Source organism: Zingiber officinale, chromosome 3B, assembly GCF_018446385.1.
Source record: "Zingiber officinale cultivar Zhangliang chromosome 3B, Zo_v1.1, whole genome shotgun sequence".
NCBI classification, from domain to species: Eukaryota; Viridiplantae; Streptophyta; class Magnoliopsida; order Zingiberales; family Zingiberaceae; genus Zingiber; species Zingiber officinale.
In genome coordinates, this window is record NC_055991.1 from 67,728,164 (window position 1) to 67,742,156 (window position 13,993).

At 37.0% G+C, this 13,993-nt stretch overlaps 1 non-coding gene across 1 annotated transcript; it reads right to left on the bottom strand.

The window, feature by feature from the left end:
• Positions 1-1,824: 1,824 nt before the first annotated feature.
• LOC121968862 lies at positions 1,825-1,930 on the bottom strand. The gene has a single exon (XR_006108388.1). It is a non-coding gene; the product is annotated as a small nucleolar RNA R71 (small nucleolar RNA).
• Between the last annotated feature and the right edge of the window lie 12,063 nt (positions 1,931-13,993).

Genomic DNA, 13,993 nt, shown 5'->3' on the forward strand with positions numbered 1-13,993 from the left:
ATGGGGCCGTGTGGCGCCCGATTTCCTCCTCTATTTAAACCCTCCTTCATGAATTGAAAGGGGATCTCTCCCCCTTTGGGAGAAGGCAAGATTTGGTGGTATCCTCCCATTCTTGGGAGGATTTCTGGGCGATTCGAGGGGAGTTCTTGACGATTTCGACTCCGGAGCGAGGATTGGATCCGAAGACGAGGCTTCTTCGTAGATAAGTTTTCTCTTTCCCCCTTTTCTTGGTTTCTTGGATTGGGGATTTAAGAAATGCTTGTAATCTTTATTTCTTCGGGTATTCTTCCTCGATTCATGGAGTAGATCTTGTATTCTAGGATTAAGGGAGTATTTGTATGATGGATTGATGTAATCTCTTATGGATTTGCCAATTTTTTGTTTCAATGACATTGTCTTGCTTGTATCAATTAGATCTTGAATGATTAAAGGTGATTTGTGCTTAATTCTCATTCTTGATTGATTTTTTGGATTTCTTGTGGACTTAGTAAAGATAAACTCTCACTCGATCATCCAAGGGATCCACGTGACAGGTGCAAGCCCGTGTAAGGACGTTTGAGAGATAATCTTGAAGGGGAAATAGGAATATTCAAGAGAGCAGGATGGATCTTGTGATTAGTTTCTTGTATCTTGATAGATTAATAAGTTGTGGGCTTCTATGTTGATATCCGAGGAAGGCATAGTAATAGGTGCGCTTCTGTGTAAGGACAACGTAGGTTCACATCTAATTGATCATATTTAGATAAATTTCTCAATCCTTAGCCGGTTATCTATTACAAGAGAGAATCGGTAACTTTCTACAAGTGTTTGGCAATTGAGGGATAAGAATTGGTGAACCTTTTACATTCAAGAAATCTTACAAAGAAACCGAAACTCCTAGAATCTCCCCTTATCATAACCCAAAACACTAAACTCTTGTTTGTTGATCTTTAATATTAGATTTGTTTACCTTCACTTTGCATTTGAAACAATTGGATAGTTGTTTAGCTAATTCGCATTGAGACATTTCTAGTGCTTATTCCAGTCCCTGTGGATACGATAATCTTTTATATTACTTGCGACATTTCCGTACACTTGCGGAGCGTAACAAGTTTTTGGTGCCGTTGCCGGGGACTACGCTATAACATTAGGAATTATCAATTGAGTTAGACTAAACATAACATTTGTTTTCCTTTCATATTGCATAGTTGTAACTAATCATTAGATTTCTGTTTTTACTTTCTTGTATAACTTTTACTTCTTGTTAATTCTTTTTGTACAAATTCAATTCTGCATTTTTGATTCTTTTATTTTTTTCTTTTTTTGTTGAATTGTCATTTGCTATCTTGTTCTTGTGTATGCGAAGATCTAACTTTGCAGGGGAATTCTTTCCTTTTGACCCTGAGATTGACAGAACTTTCCATAAAAGAAGAATTCTGCAAAGGCAAATTGAAGAACAGGAACATTTGAACATGGCGAATAGACCACTCAAGGATTATGCAGCACCTTATGCAAGAGGTTTTCGATCTAGTATTTCAAGACCTTCAGTGGAAGCTAATAACTTTGAGATCAAACCCGCAATTATATCTATGGTGCAGCAGAACCAATTTGGTGGAGGACCTCATGAAGACCCCAATCAACACTTAGAGGTCTTTTATGAAATATGTGGTACCATGAAAATGAATGGAGTTCCTTTAGAAGCAGTTAGATTATTATTATTTGGGTTTTCTTTAAGAGATAGGGCAAAGCAATGACTGAATTCTTTAGCCCCTAATAGCATCACCACTTGGGAGCAGTGTGAGCAACAATTTCTTGATAAATTCTATCCACCAAGCAAAATAGCTCATATGAGGAATTTAATTGCAAGCTTCAAGCAAACTGACTTAGAATCTCTTTTTGAAGCATGGGATAGATATAATAGTATACTCAGACAATGCCCACATCATGGGTTGGAAAGATGGTTAGTGTTGCACACTTTTTATAATGGTATCAACTATCATACCAAAGTGTCCCTTGATTCAGCTGCTGGAGGGGCACTTATGAATAAAAGTTTAGATGAAGCTGAAGAAATTATTGACAGTGTAGCAAAAAATCATCATCAATGGGCAAATGAAAGAAGTGGTGGCTATTCTTCTATAAACCCAACAATTAAAGCATCAGGGAAGTTTGATGTAGATGCAGTCACTCTTTTGTCTGCAAAATTGGACGCTCTTACAAAGAAATCTGAGAATATGGGGACTAGTGCTAATATGGTCAATGCTATTAGTACATCTTGTGAAGTATGTGGGAGTTCAGAGCACTCAAATGACTCATGTCCATTGGGAGCTATCACTGCACAAATCAATCAACTGGAACAATGTGATGCAATCATGAGTTACAATCAAAGGCAGAACAACCCATACTCAAATACTTATAACCCTGGATGGAAGAGCCATCCCAATTTTTCTTACAGAAATAATCAAGATCAAGGACCATCTATGGGGGCAAGACCAAATTTTCAAGTTGGGCAACAAAATTTTCAACATCTATCTTCTCAAGGCTTACCAAAGTCAAATATTGAAAAGATGCTTGAAGAAATTATCTCAAGTCAGAATGAAATGAAGCAAGATTTAGCAAAGCTCATTCAGAGAATGGATAATTCTGAAAAGCATCAAAAGATCCAGGATAGTCAAATTGCCCAACTAGCTTCCTCATCATCCAGAGCACCAGGACAACTTCCAGGAAAACCTGATGTGAATCCTATGGAGCATTGCAATAGAATTGAGCTTAGGAGCGGATGGACCTTGGGAGACTCCCAAGTGACTGCTCCAAAAGGGATACAAAAAGAAGAAGAGCTCTCTCCTCTTATACCAAATCAGATTCAAGCTAATGAGGAGAGTACCATTGAGGTTGAAGAGACTCTTCCACTAAACCATCAGAGCAAAGTTGTCCCTTTTCCTCAGAGACTTACAATGCTCAAGAAAGATGAAGAATTTGGCAAGTTTTTAGAAAAAGTTAAGGAAATTTATGTAGAGGTACCTCTTATTGATGCTATTCTTCAAATGCCTAGATTTGCCAAATTCCTGAAGGATCTCATGTCAAACAAGAGAAGAAGAGGAGAGGTTGAGACAATTGCGCTTAGTGAGGAATGTAGTGCTATTTTGGAGAAGAACACTTCCCCAAAACTAAAGGACCCAGGGAGCTTTTATATTCCTTGCAACATAGGAAAAGATTTTTTTGAAAAAGCTTTTTGTGATTTGGGGGCAAGTGTTAGCCTCATTCCCTATTCAATTTGTAATAAATTAGGTCTCAAAAACATTAAACTTACTACTATGGCACTTCAACTTGCCGATCATTCCTGCAGGTACCCTTTGGGTATTATAGAAGATGTGCCAGTAGAGGTGGATGGGAATGTTATTCCCACATATTTTGTCGTGTTGGACATGGAAGAGGACCCCAGGATTCCTATCATATTAGGAAGACCTTTCCTTGCTACAGCTGGAGCTATAATTGATGTCAAAAATCATAAGCTTTCTTTGGTAATTGGTAAGGAAAGGTTGGAATATGATTTATCTAATATCTCTAACCATGTGTCGTCTCTTTTAAATGCTTGTAGCAGGACAAGCATTTATAAACTTGAGGAATGGAATTTCCATCCTCATGGAAGGCCACCAAACGAAGGAGACAATGTGGTGGAAGATGTTGGGAGAAGATCTCCCAACAAAAATGAAAAGTATATCTGTCCTCCAAGGGCGAGGAAATGAAGTGAATGATCAAGTTTGGTCGAGCTAAAGACCTTAAACAAGCGCTTCTTGGGAGGCAACTCAAGGGTTCTTTTAGTTAGTTTTGATTTGTATTTTAATTTCTTTTAGTTTGATGCATTCTTTTGATTTTGTTTTCAGGTTAGGTGCAAAACAGAGCCCGGCCGTGTGCTATACACGGCCAGGCAAAGGTTGCAGAGAAGGGAAGTGCTTGGGCCGTGTCATCCAGACACGGCTGTGTAGGATCTCCCGAGGAGAAAAAGGACTAGGCCGTGTCCCAAACACGACCGTGCAAAGAATTCCGAGAAGAAAGATGGAGAGGCCGTGTCCCAAACACGGCCGTGCGAAGAATCCAGAGAAGGAAGAGGGGGAGGCCGTGTGGATCTGCACAGCCCGTGTAGGAGAGTTATTTAAGTCTTCTTTCTACCTTACACGGCCAGATCTTGGCCGTGTTCCGCACACCCCCAACTCTCCAAAACATCTCTTTCTCTCCCAATCTCTTAAAAACTCCTCTCTAATCTCTCAAGATCTCTTAGATCCGGATTCTCCTCCTCTCTAAGACTTGGACTTTTTGTTCTCCTAACATAAGATCTTTGCTCTTTGAAGTTTTGTTCTTTGAGTTCCATTTTTCCAACCCTAGATAATTCTTCCCCTATCTAAACTCATCAAGATGTCCAACATTTTGAAGAAACTTCGCAAAGGAGGTGGTGGATCCAGTGGAGACAAAGAGAAGGAGCCATCAAGGGACAAAGGAAAACAACCAGTGAAGGGCAAAGGCAAAAGGACTTCACGCAACGAAGGTAATGATAATGAATTCAATATTGTGTTTAGAAATGATGATCAAGTAACTAGATTTGCAATTCTTGTCAATAGAAAGATAGTGTGTACTAGATATATGGACCCAACTGTTCTTGATATGCTTGGAATTAGGGAAGATGTAGATTTGATGATTGGGTTTTTGGATTGGCGTGATATTATGTACACACATTTGCCTACATATCCTCATCTTGTTTTGAAATTTTTAAGTTCATTGGATGTCCATTTTACTAATGAAGATGATTATTTTGGAAAAATCTCATTTAGACTAATGAATCAAGAATTTCTATGGGCATTTAGTGACTTTAATTCTTGTTTTGGATTAACCACCGGTAGCCCTCGTAGGTTTGATCCAAGGTTTAATTGGAATCATTTTTGGAATGTAATAACTGGGTTAGATCAACCTTATGAGCCTTCAAGAGCTAAGGCCTCCCATATGCAAAACCCCATCTTTAGGTATCTACATAGAGTCATGAGTAAAACTATTTTTGGTAGGGGAGAGAGTGATGGGGTGGTTAAAAAGATAGAGCTTTATGCTTTATGGGCTATGCTTTATAAGGTTGAATTTGATTATGGTTTTCATTTTGTTCAAATCTTATTAAGATCTGCTAGGGCATCATCGGGATCAATTGTTTTTGGTGGTTTGATTACCCGAATAGCTTATAATTTAAATCTTGATGTTGATGGGTTGGAAATAATTCATGGTAATGACATGATTGACATTGATGCATGTCTCGCTATGAAAATGATCGTTCGGGATGAGAATGGTTTCGCGTTTCCTAGGAGGAGTGGTTCTCTTTTACCCCTTCCTTTTCCTGAACGAACTACTATTCGTAACCTGGCTAATTGGGTAATTTTTGAGTTAGATTTTGAGGATAACCCTTCTATACCTGGAGACACTGAGCCACATCATGAGCCCTCGTCATCTGGACACCCGCAACCTTCTAGTTTTATGGAGCCTGCAAGGCATTCTTTTACATATGGCACGGGATCTTCTAGGTTTGATTTTTCAGATTTTCGTACGTCTCTAGAATCACTTCATGAGAAGCAAGATGCCCAACGAAAAATGTTGGAGGGGCGCTTCTCTTTATCTGATGATCAGTTTAGGGAGGTACAAAATCATTTTCAGTTTACGAGAAATTTTCAAGGTCAAGTGGCTGAGTTTGTGCAGGATTATGATACTGATCAGGCTAGGATGAGAGATTTTATGCAGAGCATGATGCTTACTAGCCAACAATTAGATGCTTTATATGAGTATCATAGATCCTTGGGTCAGATTCCAGGTTTTCCTAGTTTTCCTATTGGCCAACCACGTCGTAGACCTCCTTTCCCTCGTCCACCTCCTCCACCATATTGATTTCATCGGGACGATGAAAAGTTTAAGTCTGGGGGGGTGTCATGTACTGTTTAGTTTGGTTTTCAGTTTTTAGTTTTTAGTTTTTAGTTTTTAGTTTTTAGTTTTTGTTAGTTTTTCATGTTGGTTCATATTTTCATTGCTTGTTGCTTTATTTTGCTTGTTTTTGAAATAATAATGGCAAAAAAAAAAAAAAAATTTTTGAGAACATCAAATCTTCACTTATATGCTTTCTTGGATTCAAGTGAAATGTTAGCATGATTATTGTCTTGATTCATGATGTTCGAATGATGCTAGTAGTAAACTTTGTGTAGTTCTTTTTTCTATCTTGGGAAGCATTAATAAGCTAAGAATCTTATGGTGATGAGTTTTAGTTTTGGTTCAACCTTAAGGATTTTATCTTCACTACACTTGTGCTTGATGCTTGAATAGTTGATGTCATTGAAATAGTCATGATTCATCTTGTTTGCTTAGTACTTGGTTTCCATGGTGATTTCTCAACTTTCATTTTGGTTACTGGATGAGGCTCAAATCATTAAAGCTCATTTGGAAAAATTAAAATATCCCAACATGTGTGCTAAAAGTACATTTGTGAATAAGTTTTGCACAATGCAAACACTTATAAAAAAAAAAAAAAAAAAAAAAAGGGATATAAAAAATCTAGCAAGTCACCCCTTTGAGACCGAGTTAGGTTACTGGGGAAATGACTGCTTAGCTTCCCTTGAGATTGAGCACACCTTTGAGACCTTGGGTTAGTTGAGAAATATGAACCAAGTGAATGGTGAGTAAGTGCCTATCACTGGTTACTTGTCTTTCACTGGAAACATTAGGAATTCAAATTTGATGACGACTTGACTAGGACATGGATTGAAACTTGAAGGGTGTTGAGTTACTTTTACACTGTGCACAAGATTCTTATGCTTGAACCATACTTTACTTGTTTCCATGATCACGCTTGTTAATGAAACTTTTTGATAGAGTTAGGAAAGTGCACTAGGTTTTATGAATGTGTTATAGAACATATGAATTTAGACTGCAGCATTTTGCTTGAGGACAAGCAAAGGTTTAAGTCTGGGGGTGTGATGTGCGTAGATTATATACTCTTTTATGCATGTTTTTACGCACATTTACATACTTTGAGCATGCTTGATCTATGCAATTTTATACTTCCAGCTTTCCTTTTAGCATATTTACTCTTTTGGTTCGGAGATCTGCTTTTTGTGCATTTTCTGTACACAGGAGTCGAAATTGGTGAAGATTATACGTCCTTGGACAAGCTTGGAAGGAATTGAAGGGAGAGAGCATCAGGTCGTGTACCACACACGACCGTGTAGTTTTAACAGGAAGGGAAGAGGACATGGCCGTGTGAATCTCACACGGCCGTGTCTTGATTTGAAGAAATTAGAGCAGATGCCTTACATGGCCGTGTAGATCTACACGGCCGTGTGAGGTTTCCAGAGGCCAAGCAGGTGGTGGCCGTGTGCACCACACGGCCGTGTAGCATTTCCAGAGAACAGAAGGGTCCTGGCCGTGTGAGTCACACGGTCGTGCAGCTTTGGCAGAGAAGGAACTGGACATGGCCGTGTGAATCTCACACGGCCGTGTCATGGGGCCGTGTGGCGCCCGATTTCCTCCTCTATTTAAACCCTCCTTCATGAATTGAAAGGGGATCTCTTCCCCTTTGGGAGAAGGCAAGATTTGGTGGTATCCTCCCATTCTTGGGAGGATTTCTGGGCGATTCGAGGGGAGTTCTTGACGATTTCGACTCCGGAGCTAGGATTGGATCCAAAGACGAGGATTCTTCGTAGATAAGTTTTCTCTTTCCCCCTTTTCTTGGTTTCTTGATTGGGGATTTAAGAAATGCTTGTAATCTTTATTTCTTCGGGTATTCTTCCTCGATTCATGGAGTAGATCTTGTATTCTAGGATTAAGGTAGTATTTGTATGATGGATTGATGTAATCTCTTATGGATTTGCCAATTTCTTGTTTCAATGACATTGTCTTGCTTGTATCAATTAGATCTTGAATGATTAATGTTGATTTGTGCTTAATTCTCATTCTTGATTGATTGTTTGGATTTCTTGTGGACTTAGTAAAGATAAACTCTCACTCGATCATCCGAGGGATCCACGTGACAGGTGCAAGCCCGTGTAAGGACGTTTGAGAGATAATCTTGAAGGGGAAATAGGAATATTCAAGAGAGCAGGATGGATCTTGTGATTAGTTTCTTGTATCTTGATAGATTAATAAGTTGTGGGATTCTATGTTGATATCTGAGGAAGGCATAGTAATAGGTGCGCTTCTGTGTAAGGACAACGTAGGTTCACGTCTAATTGATAATATTTAGATACATTTCTCAGTCCTTAGCCGGTTATCTATTGCAAGAGAGAACCGACAACTTTTTACAAGTGTTTGGCAATTGAGGGATAAGAATTGGTGAACCATTTACATTCATGAAATCTTACAAAGAAACCGAAACTCCTAGAATCTCCCCTTATCATAACCCAAAACACTAAACTCTTGTTTGTTGATCTTTAATATTAGATTTGTTTACCTTCACTTTGCATTTGAAACAATTGGATAGTTGTTTAGCTAATTCGCATTGAGACATTTCTAGTGCTTATTCCAGTCCCTGTGGATACGATAATTTTTTATATTACTTGCGACATTTCCGTACACTTGCGGAGCGTAACAGTAATGAACCACAAGCCCATGAGTAAAATTATTCTTGAGGAAATAATAAAAGACACGTTGACTTTAGTACCAACGGTACAAGATGAGATACCACAAGAAACTGCAACACGTGTCACAAATAATTCACAATTACAAGTAGTGCCTCATCGTAGTGGGTGTAACACCCATAGGATCTGTAATGCCCGCCCTTCCAGGTAGAACTAAGGCCACCCCGGAGGGACGGACGTCACTGAAACGTAGACATCAATTATACTAATGCATATGGATTCATGGCAGAGGAAGACTTATTTAAATTTTTTTTTATTCATATGCTTTTAGTTTACTTATCATGGCATGTGAATCAAAGCATACTCAACATTATCATTATATCATCATTATTCTAACATGAGTAAAATATCATAAGTGTATGAAATACTAGCTGAAATCATCAGCATAAGCATAGGTCCAACATTGTTCACATGCATAACTTAGATAATTCAAAGAAACTTAAATAGATCTATCCACCAGCACTTCCACACACATCTTCCTTGCCTTTATCTGCTCTGCTCCCCTTAAACAATCCATTCCTTGCCTTTATCTGCAGTACAAGGAAAACATGTAGCTATAAGCCAAAGGCTTAGTGAGATCCTTGCCTACCCATAAATCCGAAGAAACACATAACATAACATAACATGTAGAAAACATAGCATAGCATAACATAGCATGGAGAGTCATACCATAGAACATATCTTATCTTGTAAAAACCATAACAACTCATAGCGTCACATGAGGGAAAGCAGAACATAATATATCATATCACATAAGGAGCATAACATATCAAAGTCTATCATGTGAAGGTATATCATGATTCATATCACATTCTTTAAGCACATATCATGAAGTCTATCATATCATGTAAACATGTATCATAACTCATACCTGTTCATAAGGGTGCGTAAACATAATTTCATAAATATGTGCATGTAGATGCAATATGTATATTTTTAAAACATGTATCATGGAATGCACATATGCATCATGCTTCTTTCAAAACATATAGTATACATACTTGAATATCATATCATCATCATCATGAGAAGGGCCCTGGCTTGTACCACATGTAAACATAAATGCGCGCAATCCCTAGGACAGGGTAGCTAGCCCCGAACCTACTAGGGATCTAGGCCCGTTCATAGTCCGTCGACCTAGGGGCGTACTGAGGAGCCCATCCCTTAACGAGGTCCGTTCATAGTCCGTCGACCCCGGGGCGCTTATGGAGCCCACCCTTGGTACAAGCCATACAAAGTAAAATATCATGCATATCATATCTCATCATATCATACATGTCATAATTCTTGTCATATCATTAAGAGAGCTCTTGATCCAAACTTAAGGGAAGCATCTCTTTACCATAGCATGAAGAGTGCTCTTGATCCCAACTTAAGGGAAGCAACTCTTTTCCATAACATGAAGAGTGCTCTTGGTCCCAGCTTAAGGGAAGCAACTCTTTAGGCTTTTCTTCTTACATAAGCCATTCATACATGCATTATGAAACATAACATGTTCTTATCATAACATAAAGCATAACATGTCATTTTCATATCATCAAACATGGCATATCATCTCATGAACTTAACATACATATCATGAACATGGCATATCATATCATGAGTCTAGCATATCATATCATTAACATGGCATATCATGTCATAAGTCTATCATGTCATATCATAAGCATGGCACATCTTATCATAAGACATAGAAATGCAACATATCATAAAGCATGAAAGCTTACTTCACTTATATATCAAAGACTACATATCATGAAAATGCCTAAGCATGTTTGGTTAGGTTTAACTCTTTCCTAACCCAATTTATCCATCTTGGCCGAACCATATCAGTAGGTTTCATCCTCATTTCATTCCATATTAAGCATAGAACTTACCCACATAACATGTAAAACTTAATCTAAGCACATACAAGGTAATATACTTCATGAATAAGCATGTTTGAGTTCAAAACTCTAACCTTAACCCATTTATCTCAATTTGGACAAAACATATCAGTAGGGTTCTTATATCATTTGGTTCCATATGAAGCATAAAACTTATCCACATAGCATGTAAACTTGATCTAAGCACATACAAGGTAATATACTTCTTGAATAAGCATGTTTGAGTTCAAAACTCTAACTCTAACCCATTTATCTCAATTTGGAAAAAACATATCAGTAGGGTTCTTATATCATTTGGTTTCATATGAAGCATAAAACTTATCCACATAGCATGTAAACTTGATCTAAGCACATACAAGGTAATATACTTCATGAATAAGCATGTTTGAGTTCAAAACTCTAACTCTAACCCATTTATTTCAATTTGGCCGAAACATATCAGTAGGATTTCATATCATTCTACTCCATAAGAAGCATAAGTCTTAACATGTAACATGCACATTTAATCTAAGTTCCTATAGAGCATAGTACAAGTACCTACAAGGAACCATACTTCATGAATAAGCCTATTTGAGTTCAAAATTCTAACCCTAACCCTTTTATTTTCATTTGGCCGAAACATATCAGTAGGGTTTCATGTCTTTTTATCCCTTAGGAAGCATAAAACTTAAACATGTAGCATGCACATTTAATCTAAGTACCTATAGAATATTGTACAAGTACTTACAAGGAACCATACTTCATGAATAAGCCTATTTGAGTTCAAAACTCTAACCCTAACCCTTTTATTTTCATTTGGCCGAATCATATCAGTAGAGTTCCATATCATTTTATTCCATAAGAAGTATAAAACTTAAACTTATAACAAGGCCATTTAATCTAAGTGCCTACAAGGTATTGTACTTCATGTTCTAAGCATATTTGAGTTCAAAAACTTAAACCCTAACCCATTTATTCAATTTTGCCAACCATATCAGTAGGGTTTACCACCATTTCATTCCATATGAAGCATAAAGACCTTAGTTATAAACATGTAAAAATTCATACATCACAAAGAGGTACAACTAGTATGGTTTCTAACTAAAATTCTTGACCTAAGGCCTTATAATCAATTTGGCCGAACCATATAGCTAGGTTTCCCTTTTTTTTTTTTTTTTAATTTTTTCCTTCACGACATGAAGAATGAAGACTAAACTAACAACATATGAAATTCATATATCATAGAGTAGAAATTTAAGTATGTGATCAAAGAAAAACTTATTCTAGATCCTTTCTTCCATCCTTGGCCGAATCATGCAACAAGTTCTAAATTTCTTTTTTTTTTTTTTTTATAACATGAAGCATCTCTTATCACTTGTTAACCCTAAGTAACTACCTATTCTTTATCTTGACCATCTTCTTTCAAGAAAAGTTTTAGAGTTTCGAAAGAGAAAAACATTCTAAAAACCGAAGCTACTTGTACTGCAGTGAAGGGATACTCACTTCCTTGCGCTTATTTTCCTTAGAGATTTAACCTTTTGTTGTGGATCCTTCCTAGAGAGGGGAAGCTTCCTTGCTCCTTGGTCTCGGCAAGAAGAAGAATGGGTGAAGAAAGGGGGCACGGTGAAGGAGGAAGGAGTAAGAGAGTGAATGAGAAAAATGCCAACTCATTTTAATTTCTTCCTTTTATTCATCATGAGAGGAGGAAGGAAAAATATATTTTTCTTCCTCCTTTCTTTTACTCTCTTCATCATTAAGAAAAGTCTAGATACATCCCTTCTTGGTGAGTAAGAAAGGAATATTCTAGAGCATCTCTTCATTAGAGAGGGAGAAGACAACTCTCACTTCTCCTTCTTAAGAGAAGAGCCTTTTTTTCTTACATTTAATTATGGTTTCCCTCTCTTTCCTTACAATAATTTCTCTTGGTCTAGTGGTTATCTTATTCAGGTATCTAATGAGAGATCTAGAGTTCAAGTCAGACCTTATGTATTTTTATTCCTATTTTATTTATTTAAGTGTTTGGCTAGGAGCAAAAATTCAACTAAAGCATATATATTTTTCTTTATTCTTTATTCTTTATTCATGATAGAATATTCTAGAATTTTGCTAAGGATCCTATGGGTGTTACAGGATCTCTAATAATTCATGTAGATTTATGCATGATTAGTATAGATTTATGCATGATTAAAATAAGCCTTAATAATTCAAATAGATTTATACATGATATAATATGGGCCTTATGTGGATTCTTCTTTAGGAAATAAAATAAAAAGAACCAAAAAGAGGCATGACCAAGGATTGAGCCTTGGACATCTTGGTAAATGGTTTCATGTCATAACCAGTAGCCCCAGTAGGAGCAAAAATTCCTATTTTATTTATTTAAGTGTTTGGCTAGGAGCAAAAATTCAACTAAAGCATATATATTTTTCTTTATTCTTTATTCTTTATTCATGATAGAATATTCTAGAATTTTGCTAAGGATCCTATGGGTGTTACAGGATCTCTAATAATTCATGTAGATTTATGCATGATTAGTATAGATTTATGCATGATTAAAATAAGCCTTAATAATTCAAATAGATTTATACATGATATAATATGGGCCTTATGTGGATTCTTCTTTAGGAAATAAAATAAAAAGAACCAAAAAGAGGCATGACCAAGGATTGAGCCTTGGACATCTTGGTAAATGGTTTCATGTCATAACCAGTAGCCCCAGTAGGGGTGTGCTGATATGAAAAGAGGGGAATTGTTGTTAAAGGTAAGGAAGTGGAGGCTCTCTTTACTAAGGAGGAGAAATCCAAGTTTCCTTCCTCTTCTCACAATTAAAAGAAAGTTTTTACTTTCTCCCTTCATTAAGGATGAGTAAAGGAAAAAAGGGAAGGAAAAATTCATGTTTACTTCTTCCATTCAATTGGAATAAAAGGAGGAAAGAATGAAAATTTTCATTTTTGTTGCTCTCTTTCTCCTTCCTCCTCCTCTCCACTGAAACCACCCTCCTCTCCCTCACCATTGCTGAACCAAGAAAGAAGGGTTGCTCTCTAGGAAAAGCTTCACAACCAAGGATTCCTTCTCTTAGGGAGTTAAGCAAGGGATGTAAGTATCCTCTCACCTGCAGTACAATAGTTTTCGTACGCTTGACGTTTAAAAATATATTTTTGGAAAAAAAAAACTTAGGGATTTTCCTTGTAAGTCTCGACCAAGATAAGGAGTTGTGGTCACTTATGGTTGTCAAGTTGAAATTTATTCTTCATGTTGTAACAAAAAGTTGGAACCTCACTCTTGAAGTTTCGGCCAAGAGAGAATACAAGGATTAGAGTAGAATTTTGAAGCCTAAACATGCTTAGTTATGCTCCTTCATGATACATGAATTATCATATGTTGTTGGATAAGTTTTTATGCTACATAATGTATGAATAAAACCTAGGACCCTACCTTAGGGTTCGGTCAAAAGAAAATATAAGGTGTAGAGTAAGATTTTTGAAATCTAAACATACT